Source organism: Cervus canadensis, chromosome 15, assembly GCF_019320065.1.
Source record: "Cervus canadensis isolate Bull #8, Minnesota chromosome 15, ASM1932006v1, whole genome shotgun sequence".
NCBI classification, from domain to species: Eukaryota; Metazoa; Chordata; class Mammalia; order Artiodactyla; family Cervidae; genus Cervus; species Cervus canadensis.
Window position 1 is genome coordinate 55,710,967 of NC_057400.1, and position 20,061 is coordinate 55,731,027.

Genomic DNA, 20,061 nt, shown 5'->3' on the forward strand with positions numbered 1-20,061 from the left:
TGCTAAGGAGTTTCTTAATCTTTTAATTTATAGGTGAAAAATCAAGACCAAAAGAGGCTAGATATCTTGCCTGAGACCAGGCTGCCCAGTGGCAGATCTAAGACTAGAACCCAGGTTATTTATTTCCTAGGATTTTGCTGCTTACGCCAGAAAGCACCTTCAGAAACGACAAGGGCGGCTCTCAGTTCTCATCAGCTCTTCCTTGTTCCATCCAGCTCTGGAGTTGTCAAGGGCACAGAAACCTTCGTTAGGGGGGCCACTGGTCCCTACAAATCTGTATTTAAGAAACATCATTATTATTACAATACAGAGATATTCTCTGTAACAGTATGGTTATTTTCCTAAATAGATCTATAGCATTCATATTATACAATAACCAGAGGTTTATATAAAAAGATCTATGCAGACAGAGGTTACTTTTTTTTTTTAAAAAAAGACACCAATTAATTCTTTGTCTTTCTCATTTTAGTCTCTAAAATCTCAGAGAGCTAGTGATTCTTGCCCTTTTGTTCATCAGTTTCCTTAGCCCTAACATAAAGCAACATGGGATAGTCTCTAAGATCTTTTCAGAACCTCAATAACTTGGGTCTCTGGATTTTGATTTTCTGCAGAGTTAAGATTTGGGGACTTTATCTTGGTTTTAAATACTTCATAATGAAGCCTTACTGAAATATATGATCCTTGCCTGTTGTTGTAGACTGTAGACAGAACACTTCGAGTCTCCTCTTGGTGAGCCCGTATCGGTGTGGGAGAGCATCCATGAGGCTGAGTTACACCAACAGCGATGTCCTCAGAACCTAAAACAACCTTCAGTTCACCAGTGTTTTGAGTTCTTTTGTCAGAAGGGATGTCATTTCTGAAAAACAGAAAAATAACAGGAAGAGAAATGAAGAAGGCTCAGAGGTTACTAATGAATGGAGAGATTGTCCAAAGGCAGAAAGCCAAGTGCCTTTACAACCAAAATGTTTTCTTTCTTTCTTTTTTTAAAATTTCTGGCATTGACACTTAGCTCCTGAGCAACTTCCCCACAGGCTGGTCTAAGCCTAACATTTGACTGGTTCAGCCTCAAGGAATTCAAAGGAGCAGACCCATGTGAGGCTTTAGGTTGGCGACAATCAAGAAAACTGAGAGGTGCAGTCACGGTTAAGAAGAAGCAGCTAAAGGTGACCATTTGTTGTCCCATTATATTGCCATCCTGGGCTTTTGACATTATAGCTCATTCATGTAGAAGTATATACATGGTGTATTTAGTAAGACTCTGAGTTCATAAATATCCTTTGACATGAACAGTAGATTCTAATCTCTTTCACTGTGGTAACTACATGACTTTCTTCCACCATTCCTGATGTCACTTGTGTGAGGAAATGACTTTTAATGTCCTCTGTTTAACTGGGCAGTGGGAAGAGGGCAAGGGAGGCAGACACCGAGGACCAAGACAGCAGAATATAACCCCCTAGTCATGTTCTGAATCTGTTCACGACACAACCAAGCATGCATTCTAGCTATTGTCACGACTGACATCAGCTTCAGTTATAGAAGCTAGAGAATATTTAAAAATACTCTTTATGCTCGAGATTACATAGGTAGCATTACATATCTCACACACAAAGCTGAAAGGAGAGATGCAGATGTGAGAAGCCCACAGAAGAATACTTATTTTATACAGTAAATATGGTTGGGGAGGGAGAACACACCTGGGACAGTAGGGAGATGTTTCGGAGGAGTTTCACAGGGAGGAGAGAAGCTGGAGAAACTGTCAGAGGCTGTGAGACCTTGAGGCGTAGACAAGCGAGCAGGCTCGGAGAGGACTTGGCTGTGTGTTAGTTACTCCACGTGCGGCCTCTTTACTATTGTCCACAAATAATGATCTCAACTGACATGACTTGTCCTCGGTTTTGCAGTCAGAATTTAGAGCCCCTCAGTAGGAGAAGGCTAACCATAAGTGAAACAGTTTTATTTTTATTATGAAGTTTTATTCAGGCTGCAGATATTTTCATTAACAAGAGCCTAAAGGCAGCTTCTGAAGTCAGAGCTGGACACACTGCGCTGCTCTCTGCCCCAGCGGTCTCATCGCAATGGTCACTTGTGGTCTAGTTTACGTAATTGCTGGGAACCCAGTAAAGTTGGTGCTGAATGCTAAGGCCCACCCAAAAACTTTAAAAAAGAATAATAAGATAAAAAGCCTATAAAGAAAGGCAAGAGCGTCTAGCTCAGCTACTATATTTTGGAAAAATCGTTTAACCTCTCTGGAGCTTGTTTTCTGTGTCTGTAAAAGAAGGAGCTTTGAACTCTCAATGATTCTAAGCAGTTGGGAATTAAGCATATCGACTACCATGCCCATGGCACAAATACATTTTGGAACAGTAGTGGACTCTGAGTTTAAACTGTTTGAATAAGAAATTGGTAAGAGAAGGTGATTCGACTTTTCAACTCCCCAAAGGTGTGTTGACCTTTGTCACTGCCAGGCACCTGAGTAGTGGATCAGAGAACACTCTTGGCATCTTGGCTCTGCTGCGAAATCAGTCTTACTCCAGGACCCGGTCCCCATTTTACCACGAAAATGGTAAGGGAGTAGGGTGGAAGGTTTGCCAAAGGAAACCCAGGGCAGTTTTATGCTTCCCTCGCTGGAAAGGTGGAAAATTCCATTCCAAGAGCAAGACCGTGCCGTGGCTCAGGAGGCACTTATTGTGTTAAATGTAAAATGTCCTTTGTTCAGCTCAGATTTCATCAAGAAGCCTGTTCCTTAAGATTTGGCTGGCTGGTCAGATCTGCCTACAGGGAGAGAATGAGCTGGAATATTTTGGTTCCTGTGATAGTTATAGCTCATTATAAATGCTTAAACAAGAGCCGATGATATTAATGTTGAGAGAGAATTTAAAGGGATAGGACATGCTAGAGAAACAGTGAAGGGTGGAGGAGGGGCGGGCGGTGGGCTAAAAGATCATCACCCTGTAGCCCTTAGAGACATTTTGTAGAGCCTGGGGATGCAGGTTGGAGGATATCTATGTGTCTGTGTTGCTGGCATTTACATGTTTGGTGCAAATATCAGTAGTGGATTTGCTTTATAATCAAGACGGCACTTTGCAATTCATCTCTCATAAAGAATGGGAATCATTTGTTAAGGACTGATGTGCATTTATTTACTGACGTGAATAGCATTTGTTACAAATAAATATATAGCAGAGTGGTCATAGAATAAATGAGCAGTATCAATTTAAAAATTGAGCTAGTATGAAATTGCTGAAAAGCAACAAGCATTGTGAAGTCTCTTCTATGTGGAATTATCTCTGTGTTTACAGATTGATATACTTCCATAAACTTCCAGTGGTACTAATAATAATGTCAAAAAAATCTTGAACATTTCAAAAGTTGAACAATTTTACAGGGACCTCTGTCAAGATATGAAGTATTACTGGTTAACAGGGGAACATATACTTCTTTTATGTCATTTGAAATGTATTACAACAATTATTAAATAAGTATCCAGATTTATATCTGTCTTTTAAATCTCAAACTAAAAATCCTCAAAAAGCATAAACACAAATGCCCTCAATCACAGAAAGGGCTGCTTAGCAGTCTAAGAAAAATACAATTAAAGAGGCCAATTTTTGGCATCTATGCAATTATTTTAAGATATGTTTAGAATTTGCATTTAGTAGCATGATTGGGTTATTAACCATGCAACTTATCACCCTTGGTAATCATATTAACAGAAATAAAATGCCCAGAAACTAGGAATTTGATTAGTAATCTACATTTTATACTAATTAGGGGAGGCACATTATAGATTATAAATATATAAGATAAAAATCCCAGGTTACTGAGTGCAAAAAATAAACTTTCACATATTTTGACAAGCATTGCCTGGTCTGAACTGTTTATAATACTTTAGAGTGTGCTAGCACTTTTTTTTGTAATATAAAAAGTAATAGAATCATAGTAATATGAGGTCCCACTAGAGATATTTGCTATTAAATTGTTGCTGAGTGCGCTGAGGTTTGGGGTAGAATTATCGAGTTTGCAGATTAGCAAAGCAGGTTCTGGCAATGTTTTAAAATTGAGTCAGTGATGCTTTAAAATGAGGCATATTTTAAGGATTCACAATAAGAATTTAAAAATAGATGAAAAGATTGGTTTGTTATCCTCAAGTGGCCTATGTTAATTAGTGCTTTTATGTAAACTAATTTTATGACTGTCTACAGGTTTCAGCATACACAAGCAAGGGTGTAGGAATGAGGCAAAGTTCACAAGAGACTAATTGAAAATGAGGTGTGACATTAATTTTAAATAAGTGTTTTCCCATTTTGCTTCAGCTTTCTTTTTATTTTTTTAGTCTTTCCCATTTCAACCATTATCAGAGCGAACCCAGAATGGCCCGATTATGTGAAATTAGCCTCTTGTCTGTTTCTGATCCTAAATTTTGCATACTTTGAATTGCACCCTGAGGATTGCCAGTGGGAGCTCCCTTCTCTCCTGGGCACTGTAAGGTCTGCGGGACACCAAAAAAAAAAAAAAAAAAAATACAATACACTCATCTCTTCCCCACTTGCCATGGGGAAGCTTTTTTGTGTCTTTGTTTCTCCTTGCTTTGAGCAAAGTTGCCCAACATAAAAAAGCCACTTGATAAGGGCCGAACAGTTAAATTGACTCTCTTCTCCCTGTCCACCAGTTTAAAAATGAAAGGGTCAGTGGTATAGCAAGAGAGGAATTCTTTACAGTTGTCAAGTAATGGTTTTAATTATTTTTAATTATCTATGTGCCACTGTAGGATTACCACTGGTGAGGAGGTGATTATGGGAAGTTCTAGTGGAAATCCTAGAAGTTTGGCAGAAATCATTTTTGACAGTCATCTTCAATTTATTTTGAAGCAATGTCTTAAACTAGAATTAGGTAGTTGTTTAGTCACATATAAGGTAGTTAGCTTATATGATATGATTAAACAAAGTGACTTTTAATTAACTGTCATGAAATTTCTGTGCTGGAAAAACAAATCTTATAAATTTTGCTAATTTTCATGGTATTAGTAGTTATACCTATTAGAGGCCTGCATGCATGCATGCTGTCTCTTCAGTCGTGTCCGACTCTTTGTCATCTCATGGACTGTATAGCCTGCCAGGCTCCTCTGTCCATGGGGATTCTCCAGGCAAGAATACTGGAGTGGGTTGCCATGCCCTCTTCCCGATCCAGGGATTGAACCTGCATCTCTTACATCTCCTGCACTGGCAAGTGGGTTCTTTCCCACTAGCACTACCTGGGAAGCCCACTGGAGGCCTTTATTATACCTATTAGAGAGCCTTTCTTTAATATTAACATTAATTGTTATTTTAGAATTCCAAGGATCCTGCTGCTGCTGCTGCTAAGTCACTTCAGTCGTGTCTGACTCTGTGCGACCCCATAGACGTCAGCCCACCAGGCTCCCCCGTCCCTGGGATTCTCCAGGCAAGGACACTGGAGTGGGTTGCCATTTCCTTCTCCAATGCAAGAAAGTGAAAAGTGAAAGTGAAGTTATCTTATCTAGCCTCTTACCTTCAGAGATAAGGCTAAAGTTCTGCCTCTTCCTTGAAAATGATTCTTTCTGCCCCAAACCTTGGCAAAGTCTTCCTGGCTTTGAATTCTATATTGTATCTGTGGTGGGTATTTGGTACTTAGCACGGGTTACCCTGTATTACACTTCAGGCATGTGTCCTGTCTCCTGAACTAGAGTCACACCATTCGAGGCAAAACCTGGGTTTAGACATTTCAGTCTATGTCCTGAAATCCTGGGACTGTGGCCTACCGCAGAAAATCATTATGATGCCCTGAGGGTGATGATATAAATTTATCTTGAAAACCCTGCCAGCCCTTAACAGTCCTCTCCTGATATTTGATAAACAGTTTGAATTAGACAGGGTTAGAAGGAGATGGCAAACCACTTCAGTATTCTTGCCTGGAGAATCCCATGGACAGAGGAGCCTGGCAGGCTACAGTCCATGGGGTCGCAAGAGGCGGATAGGACTTAGCAACTAAACCACCACCACCTAAAGTGGGCTTCCCTGGTAGCTCAGACTGCAAAGAATCTGCCTGCTAGTGCAGGAGACCCAGGTTCAATCCTTGGGTTGGAAAGATCCACTGGAGAAGGGAGTGGCAGCCCACTCCAGTATTCCTGCCTGGAGAATTCCATGGACAGAGGAGCCTGGTGGACTACAGCCCACGGGGTCACAAAGATTCAGACACAACTGAGTGAATAACTCAGAGATGCCTGGGAACTTGGAGATGGTCTAGTCTAATTTCTGTTTTATATATAATGAAACTGAGTAAAACCCAAAGAGACAAAATCACTTGCCTAAGACTTATTGCTAGTTAACGACAGAATTTGGACCAAAATTCCAATTTCATTGCCTCCGGGTCCAGAACTTTCTTTTCAGCAAGCCGTCTGTGTCAGCATCCATGTACATGTCCCACCCTGCCCCCTTAGGTTTGCTCATCAGAATGAATGAATCCTTATAAATGTCCGAGGCGCCAGCCTTTTGTTTTTTCCTTTGTGTTCATGAGCTGGCGGCAGCGTCTGATGCGACAGATGTGTTCTGTTATCAGCCAGTGACCCTGGAACTGAATTTACAACATCCGGGTATTCTACATTCTTCTGACCATGTGACTTCCCCCCCCCCCCCTCCAAATTCTATGTTTTTTTGGTTGCTTATAGAAGATCAAAGTGGAAGCTTTGGGAAATAAGTCTTCATCATTCACTACTGTTCCAAATTGGGAAAAGCAGGTCAGTGAATTGTTCCTCTGGTTTGGAAAGGCCATTTGAAGCATTCTTAGACATGTAGCTAAGCAAGTCTGGCGCTCTCTGACATTACATAATTTCTCCGCTAAACCAACGTTCTCACTGAGTTTGCTGTATGACAATATGTTACATTGGATTAGCTCAATATTGGCTCAAAACTCAGTGTCATCATTTGTCTAGCCTTGTGGTATTTCCCCAAATAGGGAAGCTGACAGGTTTTAGCTGACTGGTTTTTCTGTCACTGGGAGAGTTTTTAGTGAACAAGTACAATAGAGTTTTCATTTGTGGCAGATGTTATCTTGTTTCTAGTTTTTGTTCAAGTTGTTTTAAGGAAAAGTACCACCCATTTGCTCTAACTTAAAAAAAAAAAAGATGAAAAGATCTTCTCAGCACAAATAATAGCAAAAAGCACATGACAATCTAAGCTTTTGAACTCTCAGACAGCTGGGGAGCCCAGAATTGGCATGATTCTTTCTTTACTGACTTCAGAGCCCCATGTGTGTGTGATCAGAGTAGACTGTGTCGCTCTGATCTTAAACAGCCCTGGTGTCACACAAGGAGTTTCATTTCTTGACTAAATAGACTCTCTGGTTTGAAATTAGCATCCCACCATGAAAAACAGGACTGTACAGGGAAGTTGGCAGACGCTTCTGCTGCCATTTGAAACAAGTGCCACTTCTGCTTCTCCTAACCCCAGTGCACTGGGATGCTATGTGGATGCGGGGACCCAGCGATTCTGAAGTCTCTCCAAGGAAGGAGAATCCAGCAAGGCATCTAGGAGTGACAACTTGATTTGCAGTGTAGCCCAGGTGAGTGTGGGAATGAATTAGAAACACACCATGAAAACTTCACCTATGGTCAGGGCCATATCCAGAAAGCTGCAGACACTGGGAGCAGAGGATGGACTGGTGTCAACACCTTTTCTGTGTGAGAGTGGAAGCATTGTGATTTGTGGTTACAGGTTCCGTATGTGCTCACGGCCAAGTTCTAAGTGGTCCACTGGCTACCCTACCTTGGCATTTCATGAACTAAAAAGGTTTCCAAAACTAATTTGAGGACCAACGTAGAATTACCAATTCCCTTCCACCCTCAGTCCAGTAAAGACACAAACACACCTAGTCTTCCTTGCATCTTTGTTTCACAGAAAAAGGGAAACTTTAACTATAAAATGAAAGAACCACAAGCTAAGGCTGAAGTCCTTCAAATTGAATACATTTAATTTGAGGAAAGAGTCCCTACATTGTATCTCTTAAAAAGAAGTCCCCTCATTTTGCAGCCTGTCTCTGAACACATCACACAGAACTCTCTCTGAGAAAACAGTGCTGCACAGTGAGTGACGTTAGGAGACTCTCACTGCTCGTGACCATAGCACAGGCTGACTGTCTGTATGCTTGACACTGTGTTTAAATTCCAGCTGAATGTCTCTTCATACTGGCTGCAGGTTTATTCCCTGGTTTTGGGAGTGCTGCTGGTATTAGCATAATTTATTCATTCACAAATATGTACAACTGCTCTGATTCAGAGTAACGCTTGCAGAGACCCAGCTTCTGACTGAATTCCCAATTCCATATTGCAGGGGTGGAATCCAGGATGGCTCCCCTTGTTTCCAGAAGCTCCCACCTTCCATCCAGGGCACAAAAATTTCTAAAAGTTTATAGTTAGCCCGGGTTTCCCTGGTGGCTCAGATACTACCACCTGCAATGCTGGAGACCTGGGTTCGATCCCTAGGTTGGGAAGATCCCCTGGAGGCGGGTGTGGCAACCCACTCCAGTATTCTTGCCTGGAGAATCCCATGGACAGAGGAGCCTGGCGGGCTACAGTCCACGGGGTCACAGAGTCGGACACAACTGAACGACTAAGCACAGCACATAGTTATCCTGGCATACTGAGGTGTCAACAAAAATCCTTTACTTCTGATGCTAACTAGCCAGATGGTCCTAAACAAACCATTTAAACATTCTGGATCAGTTTTCTGGTATGTAAGATGGAGATAAGACCACCAGCCATGCTCTGGAGACTGTAATTTATTGGATACTCTCTGAGCTTCAGGGTTCTTAATCTGTAAATTGAGTGAGTGTGGGTGACTGGATGACTAGGATCTTCTTTCTTTTTTGCTTACAAAGGTTGTTAGCATTTGTGAGTAGGATTTGCACACACCAAATACTCAGTGAAGGTATAGTATGGGTCAAGCACTGTGCTGTATCTCAAAACACAGGAAAATCCTGCACTATTTATTCTCTAGGTCGTGTTTAGAAGGTCATGCTTCTCTCATTTGTATCGATAGTTCATTTCTTCATTCATTCACTCATTTGTTTAATTAACAAACATGGACAGACCCAGGCCATGTGCTGGAGAGATAAAATAACCTTGCTGCCCTCAAGGAGCTTGAAACTCCTGTTCATAGTCTGTTATTAAAAAGGAAAAGAAATACATATAGTTTTTTGTGCCATGAGAGACAAAAAGCACATTATATAGAACACAAGCAAAAATTGTGAAATAAGCCTGTGTCTATTGGTCTTGTTGCTGCTGCTGCTAAGTTGCTTCAGTTGTGTCCGACTCTGTGCGACCCCATAGACAGCCCACTAGACTCCTCCGTCCATGAGATTTTCCAGGCAAGAGTACTGGAGTGGGTTGCCATTTCCTTCTCCATTTTGTCCCTGAGTATAAGCTTATTGGAGAACAATTCTGTTCGCCCACCATCTCTCTGCCTTCTGTTTTTTCCTATTAGTATACAAAGAAACTCAGTGTTTGATAAAGTTAGGCAGAAGTTATTCAATCCAATAAAATTAGATAAAACATCTTTCTGACAATGAAATTCAAATAACAGAATCAAATGTAATTTAAGGGCATCAAAAACCAAAGAACATTTAAAGTACCTCCAGCCTGTGAAATCAGTTCATTTGCTCAATGTAGTTAGTTCACCAAAATAATTATTCATCCTCCCCTTCCTCTCAAAATACCCACCCACTAACAGCAACAATAAATAAGGCAGAAAAGAAGAAAAATCCTCTTAAGGGCATAAGATTTTCTCATTTGCTTTCTGCAATGATAAAATTAAGTAAACACTTACCAAATAGCTACACTACTTTGCATGGTGTAGAGTCAGCCTTTGATGGCCAGGTAAAATTTCTTGTGGTTCATGAGGCTAAGAAATTACTTCTGCTTTAAACAAAATAATGTGTATGCAAAATCTTACTCAATTAAATGCAGTTGTTTGCAAACTTAAAATGGAAATGCTTTGTATGTTATCCTTTTTATTTAGGAATAATTTTCAAAGGCACATTACTTATTGGATAGCTTTCTGTTCACAATTCCAAACCAAAATATACGAGTCTCAGGCAACTCTGACTCTACAAAACCCTTGACTTTGTACTGCTTCATACAGATACTAAATGAATATTTGTTTAATGAATGAATATGGAAAATCAGTTGGATTAAATTAGTGATCATATCATCTTGTACTTGTACATTGCTTTACAATCCATAAAGTGCTTTCACATTTATCCTCTTAAAGAAGAAATTAACTCAGTATGCTAGATTCTACTTTAAAGCTTTGAAGTTACCAAATTTGTCCTCAGCCTGAACTGAAAACAATAGTAGAAATGTGCTAAGAAGTGTGAATAATTAGATGAACAAAACAAAGCAGAAACAATAACATGTACATTAAAAGCTTAATAAACAAAATTAAACTAGAAAGGAAAACTGTGGCTTAAAAGATTGTCCTACTATTATCTTTATATAATCTAGGGCAGAGTTGATCCCTAAGCCAGCATTCCACATCCAAGGAAGGTTTACTCTTATGTGTATGAATATGTGCATGTGCAAAGACATACACAGGCATGCGTACTGCAGCTTCACTATTCTTCCTAGAAATCTAGCCAGGAAAACTAGAGAATCATACATTTTTACAATAGAGCTTCGCTGCAGGCATCCAAGATGGCAGCCATTCACATAACCAGACAATGGAATCTTTTACTTTTCCTAGTTGGAGCCATGGCCTTGATCTAGCTAAATGTCAGTAATAATAGTGATGACCAGATAGTCACCTAAGGACCTCCGAACAGATCCCATCATGCAACACTCTTTCTTTGCTAAGGCTGTGGATGACAGAAAGGAATTCCTTCCGTGAGGAAAGAGAGGAAGCTCACTTCAGTTCCTGGACACCCCAGCTCTCATTTTTGTCCAAGAGCTCAGACATCAGTCCTGATCTTAAACTGCTGTGTATTCTAAGACATCTCCCAGAGAAGAGCATTTCAGCTCTATGAGCTGAGGGATGCTACCTGCATTGTGGTGAAGGTTAAGTTAGCAGTAAGTAAACTACTAAATTCCTTGGGTTTCTCCGTTGTTGGTGTTGTTCTTATTTTTTTATTGGACAGTTTCAGTCATTAAATACACATAGTAATGTGGAGTTATAATTAATTCACAGGAAGCTTTTTTTTTTTAAGTGTGCACTTAAAGCACATAAGTCTCTGAAAAGATGTGTTCCCAGCTGTGTGCATGTACCTTTTTGGTACCACCTCACTCAGATTCCCTAAGTGTGAACTTCCTAGCTCACAACCCTGAAGTGCCCCCAGGCCACAGTCAAGCTCGTCAGTATCTTATTCTCTTAAAATTAAATGCAAAAGAGATTAAAAGAAGAAACAAAAAAGAGAACTAGAAGCCAGGCAGTAGTTGGAAAAAAACATCTGGGCTCCTGGGAGACCTGAGTTTATCAAGATGCTCATGAAAACTTATAAGGAAAGCCATTGGAAAGCTCATGGGCTTCCCAGGTGGCGCTAGTGGTAAAGAACCCGCTTGCTAATTCAGGAGACATAAGAGACTCGGGTTCGATCCCTGGGTCAGGAAGATCCCCTGGAGAAGGAAATGGCAACCCACTCTAGTATTCTTGCCTGGAGAATCCCATGGACAGAGGAAAGTTCACATCCGGGAGGACTGGGATGGAACAGGAGAAACGTTTAGAATCAGAGGACTTGGGTTTCAGGTTCCTGTTCTGCCACCTCATAGCAGTTGAGTATTGGCAAATTACTTTATCCCTGAGACTCAGTTTCCTCATCTGTAAAATAGGGACACTAATGCTATGTCACAGTCTTTGTGAAGTTACTATAAATAACTCGATGAAAAGCAGTTAGTACTTTATAAACTATAAAGTGATGTCAAAAGATTTTTATAACAATAACTATTTTGTTATAAAAGTAATACATGTTTGTTGCAGAAAATTTGACAATTATGAGTTGTAACGTACTGACAACATGACTGAGGAATTTGGGGGATCAAACACAGATCCTAGTAAGTCTGAAGCATCAGTCCTAACATTGTTGGGGTTTACCTCCCTGTGTGTTCAGAAACTCTGTTTGGGAGCTCTGGGTGGTTGCACACTGCCCAGAATGCCTAAATGGTTAAGGTCATTTAAAGAGTTTCCATCAAAAGTTTTCTCAGAGGTAACCAACCAGCAAAACTGCAGGTGCTCAGAGAAACTGTCACGTGTCCCGAGACCCATGGGATGGGACTCAGGGGCCAGAACTCTAGTCCTCATCCTCTATTAACTCTTCGCGTTCCTGGGCTTCAGTTTTCTCATTTGCAAAATGAACCATTGGAAGAAATACTTTTGAAGTATACCCAGGTACGGTTTTCATGAGTCTTTCTCAGTCTGTCGTTTGGGTAGACTCTTCAAGCACAAAGAGAGATCAACTGGGTGAGTCAGACCTGCTTGGTGTCAGTTCAGGGCACTTCCCACAATTTTTCTGGGTGCCTGCAAGAATTTTGAACATCACTGTCACTCCATGTCACCCCTAAGATGGCGAAAGGGGACCCAGCCAACAAAAATTATGAGGAGCATGAGTATTGTTCAGGTTAAGAATGTTTCCATTTCCCTCTTGTTTTCTTTGAATGAATGAATAAAACCTCAAAGATGGCTAGAAAGTCAGAAATCTGTATTGGGTATAGATTTCCCCCCCAAAAGTAAGTAGATAGATCAAATAGAAAAGATGGGACGAAACAAGAGGGGGAAAGGCAGAGAAGCAGCTGTCAAGAAGTACCAGAATTCTTCTTGTCGCTAAAGGGAACAATAGTATACTGCAGGGCATTTCAGTGCTGCTCCAGACAGTGGATTTCAGTCTAGATGAAGCCCTCAGAGTGTTCTAGAATGAAAAGTTCTTAAATATGTTTAAATGCTGACATACAGATTTAATGTTGGGGTTCTTTGACCTGAAATCACCACCAGGCTCTACCCTGATTAAAGCAATTTTTATGGGGGATTTGGATCTTGCTAGCATTTGCCCATTCAAGACAATTTACTGAAAAGTTGGGTCAAATCTTATAAGAACACAGTAAAGAATAGAACCTTTTTTATTCTTTTTAACTTGTCATCAAGAATATCTGCTGTCAGAACATTGTGTTCAATATTAAAATGTAGTCTCTTAATAAAATGGTTTTGCTTTCACTTTACTGTGACGATGGTATGCATTAAGCTCTGAAAGACCCGAGGGCCAAAAAACAAAGTGATATTTTAAAATGAATTTTTAAAAGCATTAGAAATTTAAAAAGTAGGTTTCTTTAGAACATAATGAAGTGTAAGTTGAGAAGGTAACTTGCCAAAGTGATGCTGGTCTTGAATATTACTGGAAAATCTTTCTGACTGAACCAGTAATACCCTACTTTAAAAAAAAAGCGAGGGGGGGAGGCTGAGGTACTCACACTAAATTCCATGCAAATATTCTGGTTATTTAGTAGTAATTTATCGTAGTTTTACTGGAAATTTTCTGTTCTTAGTTCTTAAAAGGTTTTATAGTCTCATTTAGCACTTTTACTCCTAATAATCAATATTGATTTTACTTTATTCGTTTTGGATTTTAAAATTTTTACCTAGAATTCAAATCTTAACTGTTTTTAAAGTAACATAGCTCATTTAAGAAATCAGACTTACTGGGAGACATTCATTGCAATCTGGAAAACTATGAATTTCCACTTACTTAAGGTAGGTTCTTTATCGTAAAAGAAATGACAGTTCTGGGGAATATGGATTTGGAATCATTGACAAAATATTAAACAAGAACATGCGCAGCATTTTCCAATATCTTTTCAAAATTAGGTGGCTGTGGTTATTTTGCCTCATGTTGTGGATTCTGGTTTCAGCCTGGCTATTTATATCTGTATTTTAGTAGCTTGGTGCATCTAGGAGTCACTTCTACTGCTCACAAGTTAAATTAACTTTACAGGGCACAATGCCAGCTGGAGACCACCGAGGTAGCCCCGATGTACTATGAGGGGTCCTCAGGAGACAGTGGACGCTAGGGATGATTCCTACTCCCTGCATGTGTTGTGACAGGAAACTGGAATTATTCATTTTTTACATCAATAGCCTTCCCCCTCATATTCCAAGCCTTCTCTGATAACATGCCACACGTTAACATCTGGAACACAAACACTTCTCCAAAACCCTTCAATTAAATCCTGCAAATTGTTTTCTTTAAATGTTTCCTGTGATCTTTTATGTGGCATTCAATTTCATCTTCTTTTGAAATTTAAAAGATGACTTTTGGGGTTGTGGTTAGCATTCATTGACACTAGCAGAAAATTAAAAGTGTTTCTGAGGCCTACCTTTACCAGTCCCACATCCTCAAACACTGGGGCTACCTGGGGTTGGCCGGGGAATGTCTGCTGCCACATTAGTGATGTGATAATGGGCTTCACATATCACCTGGACATTAATAGAATGAAACCACTTACTGCTTCTGAAAGCAGCTTTGTTCTCAGCTGGTGTCCTGGAGGCACTGTATGGGTACAATGGACTTTCTATCATGGAGGTGAAAATCAGAAATTACCTAAAGTCATCTTTATTGCGGGGTGTATTGAGGTGTGTGTATGTCTGTGTGTTGTTCATCTTTGTTTAACGGGTCCACTGATATTTGATGGAAATGACCAAAATTCAGCTAGTTGTATAAAGTATTTCCGAGTCTCCAATCTGCTCTGCTCTATGACATGCAAAACTTCTAATGACTGGGGACCTCTAACCCAGCTGCAATAGCCCATCAAAGGTGCAACTTTATTCTCTCATAACAGCCTTGTAATGTGATCAGCAGACGTATCTGCAAACTTTTCCCCGAGCTGTGCAGATGTGGTCGTAAAAGAGGCGCGTATGCCATTGTGTATTTCCTACTTTCCTCCGAAAATGAATTTGGTTTCTGATTATGGCAGTGTGGTTGCTTGCCGTATAAAATTTCCTACAGGTGCACGCTCTCTTAAAAGAAAGCCCAATCTATGAAAATCAGGAACTAAGAATGAGAATGATTCAGAGCTATTAATAATTTTATAAGACTCCCTTTGCTTTGTAAAGGTATTTGCCAAAGAAGTCAATCTATAAAAGGTTTCTCTAGTGTATTTACAATATTCTTCAAGTAATCAAATGTAGATGTTTAAGTATTTTTCAGATAGGCCCCTGTCATATAAACTATAACATGAACATTATTAAATAATTAGCTTCATGAGTTTTTGGTTGGGAAAATTATAAACCATGAATTGACTTGCTGTATATGTTTATTTTAAAATTGAGTGTATATATTTTACCTGAAAAAAAAAATCAGGCCTTCAATTATTGTTCCTCAAAATAAAATGTATGGTTTCTAAAACTTAGTTTTGAGTTTTTAACCTATTTCTCCTCTGAGGCATATGGGCTTGTGAAGCAGCATACATTCTTCATATCACATTCAAAGTCTAATCTGGTTTTTTCTAGCAATCACATGGATAGGTGTAAACAGATAAATAGTCACCGTGCACCACTGACTGCCATGGCTCATTTTTCATCTTTTGAAATAAAAGCCCAAGAGAATTTTTGTCGGAATAAATTGAAGATAAAAAAGTTCTCTTTTGAAGTGGATACTTTGAACATGGCAGATTTGTAAGGAATTTTCTTTTGCCTTCTACTCCTTTTAAGATTTAATTCTACAAATTAGAATGTTATTTATTATAAACTGTGTTTATCTGACCCTGGATTAAGGAACTGCTTTTGAGCCAGAGTTGAAGTTGTTTTAGTTTTTCTAATTTCAGATATATTATCTGGTTTAACACTAAATTGAAACATTTTAAATTAGCTGACTTTTCCCTTAATCAGTCACAGTTACATTCCTATGTAAAAGCTGAAAATATTAACACTCACATTTTCCTCTAAAGGACTCTAATCACATTATGATCTGAAATAATATCTCCTTAATGATTCTTCGAACAACACGGTCTGTGTTTTCTTTCTCCATGCAGACTTTTCACAAATAACACGGTCTATAGCAAGACAAACAACATTTTAACATGCTTTGCAATATGGAAAAAGGCAAGTTGGAAAAAGCAAATGAACCAAATATCTGTACTTGTAATAAGCTTCTAGACCACTTTAATGCAGAATTCACAATAGTTAAATACATTGTTCTTTGAAGGATTTTAATATTTTTTTCCATACAAGACCATCCATCAGGTAACCAAAGAAGGCAAATTACCTACAGGAGAGAATCTGAAAAAGTCCAGAAATACTGAGTGATGTATGGTGACAGTGTCAGAATAAAATACTCAGTGAATTATAACAATACTAACTACTAGTCAAGAGACATGGTTGCCAAAATCATGATCATATTAAAAATGGGCCTTATTTAAGGTATACAAAAATGGGCCTTATTTAAGGTATAAAAAAATATCCTATCAATTCTGATCCACCTTCTGTATTTAGAACAAAATAAAACTGTTTGTTTAAAACAAAATAAAACAAGGCTTCCAGCAAATCCCTCAAGACATTTCAAATCCTACATAAGATACACTAGAATTAAAGAGCATTACATGGACTTCTAAACGACACAACTACAGAATTATTATCCATCGAGTTATAAGGAATGGCTTCCCTTCGAGTTCAGAATTTATTTTTTCCCCCACAGTCAATGTTTAACCCACGAAACAGCTGAGTAAGGCCAGCTGTGTCAGCTTTACCTTTCCAAGGGAATTCTGTTTAGAGAACAACACTGCAGAATGATATCCCGCATTGCTCTCTAATACAATTTTCTTTGCCAAAATTCAATTTTGTGCTATATGCATTTCTTTTTTAAAAAATATTTATTTATTTGGCTATGCCAGGTCCTATTTATAGCATGTGGGAGCTTTAGTTGCAGCGTGCAAACTCTCAGTTACAGCTCATGGGATCTAGCTCCCTGACCAGGGATTGAACCCCAGCCCCCTGCATTAGGAGTGTGGAGTCTTAGCCGCTGAACCACCCGGGGAAGTGCCTATTTGTTTATTTCTTGAAGGACCCCTGGAGTTCACACAAATAAATAAATAGAGAAATCTTTATACGTGCTCCATGCCATGGACCCATGGGCATAAACAACATGATGTGAATTCAAATACACATCCTTTCTCATTCATTTCCATTCTCAGTGCCAACTTTGGCTCAGTAAACAATGACATTCAGCTTAGTGTGAAGGAAGCATCCAGTAAGTAATGCATGGAGAAGCAGTGCCCCTTCAAAGAATGAAACCTTTCAGAACAGCCAAGGGTAAGAATAAAAACGAGCTCAGGAGAGCAAAATAGTTAAGGGGGTAGTTTCAGTTTCACCTAAGGTGACCGAGTCAGGGAAATGTTCTCAAGCATGGTTTTGCTGATGACTTTTAAAAACACGATCCAAGAATAAGCTGGAAGATATTCATGTCACTGGAGTTGAAATAGTCATAGAATTGGGAATGATCTGAGGTCTCCTGCTTCCTTCTTTATTGCACAGATTCCTCAGCTTCTCTAGAAGGAAAATGGAGGCATAAAGCCTTTCCACATTTCTTAAAAGCATATTTCAAGGATTAAAGAATTGGAAAGATCAAATTGTTATTTATCTAGGACTCTTTCTAACCAGTGGGACATCAGGAGATACCCTGAAAGAGCTGATTTATTGAATCCCCAATTGAATTGGCCTTAGAGAGTTAATACAGCATCCACGGTGACAAATTTACTCACTACCAATGAATTGCATTAGATCCATTATTTTTAAAGCACTTTTCCATCTGGGAAGAAAGTTGCAGCATAAATCCCATTCTTTTCAGTAGCATGGCTGGAAGGCATCAACCTTTTATGAGCTAGGAAAGTCAGGACTTTTCTTCTATTAATTTGCTAAGTATTCTCTGCCCCCATGAGTTTTAACATGATGAAAATGTGGACAATGACAGAGGACAAGGACAAAGAACAGAGATGGGCCTTTTGTCCCAATGGGCCATGTCATCTTTTTAATTCTGTGGAAGCTTGCTTCATAGGATTTGGGGCTGACTTTGGCTCAAAATGGGTCCTGAGTTAACAACTGGAAACTCACTTTAGCTGAGATCTACTTTCAAGTAAGCCTTGAAATTTGAACAACTCAAAATTTTAGTCGACTTAGCATGGTCTCCAGAGTTCCAAAAGCTGAGATGCCCTGTCCCTAAGCATTTCCACAGGGGCAGTATTATATAATGTCAGGAATAAATACTTGAGAGCCCAGTGATCTGAGATCAACAATGTGCCAGCACTGTTCACTGTTTGGTGAAGTTAATTTCACCTCAGTAAGTTTCAGTGACATCCTCCATAAAATGGGAATAAGAATATAAGCAAGTTAGAGTGTTATGGTGGGCTTTCCAAGTGGTGCTAGTGTTAAAGAGCCTTCCCGCCAAAGCAGGAGATGTAAGAGACTCAAGTTTGATCCCTGGGTCAGGAAGATCCCCTGGAGGAGGACATGGCAACCCACTCCAGTAATCTTGCTTGGAGAATCCTATGGACAGAGGGGCCTGGTGGGCTACACAGTCCATGGGGTCACAAAGAGTTGGACACGACTGAAATGACTTAGCACACATGCACACACAGAATGTTATGGGAAGAGAAGTGTGATAATGCATGCAAGCCTCCTAGCCTGGTGCTCAGCACGTTGTAAACCATCTCTAAATGTTTACTCTTATTATCATTAGTCCATTATCATGGACTTTCCTGATGTGTGACCTAAAGTTTCTGCTCAGCTCACGATGATGCCCTTAGTATTCCAAAAGACTCTAGCAGACACCAGTTCAATCATCTAATGTGTAAATGAAGGACTTTAAACTTTTTTCCTGGCTCCTGTCAACACATCCCAGCCATTAATTTTGAAGTTCCTATTCTGGTCACTAACCTGAATGTTTTTATCCATTCATTCAGTGCCATGTTAGGGTCTTTTTGGGCAACTTGTATCAGTCCCCTGAAAAACAGACAAGACGGTTCTTATCTTTTGGTGTCAATACATGCAGTGACTTTATAAACAAATGAAGCATATCTGCACATATGGGTGAACTGGATTTGAATTTCATGCAGTTTGATTCTTTGATAATGGCCTGGCATGCTGCAGTTCATGGGGTCGCAAAGAGTCAGACACGACTGAGCAACTGAACACTTACCAAAAGGCCATCACTGGGCTAAGGACTTCTGTAAATTATCCTTACAAGAATCCCACAAGGCAGACACTATTTTTATTATTCTAAACTTTGAACACAAGGATTCAAATTCAGAGCTAGTCTAATTCTAGCTATTACCCTAAACTACCATCCTAAGATAGGACTGATGGCCAACCCATTTTTCAAAAAGTCTAGATGTTTGTCCAGTACCGTCTGTCTCCTTTGAAGACTGAATCCTTGTTCCTTGCCACCAGGTTGCACTGAATCATTGCATTTATTAGCACACAGTATCATTGCATTTATTAGCAGCCATAATCCTTCACACTTTTATTTGTAATTTTCAGTTGACCGAGGGGTGTTGCATGCTTTGTTATTCAGACCTCCTCTTTTACCAGAAAAATTGCAAGGCTCTCGTTTATGTAATCCTCACCGGGTTACATATGTAATCCTCACTCTTGCCCACTGTTTGCTGCTCAGAAAGCTGAACCTCGGAGAGCAGACAGGACTAGACCCTGGCCACCACACTGATGAGTGATCAGTGTAGAGTTAAACCTAGGTCTTGTGATTAGAATAAATAGTGAAATTATTGTTAGTCCTGTAAAATTGAAATGATGCATTTTACATGCTCAAAGGCAGAGAGATTTTATCCCTGCTGGGTGAACCATTGCATCCTTCCTCCTTAGCTATTTCTGACTCAGTCATTTCTGACTCAGTCACATTACTGAATCCCTCGCAATCCCTCAGTATAATCCACAGAGTGCCTGACCACAAGGAACGTATTTGAGAGGGGAAATTAGAATCTTCAGTCAAAGATATAATATAATAATAATAATAATAATAGCCACACAGGAGGGATTAGAGTTAGGAGATTGAAGGAGTCTTTGCAGGGGA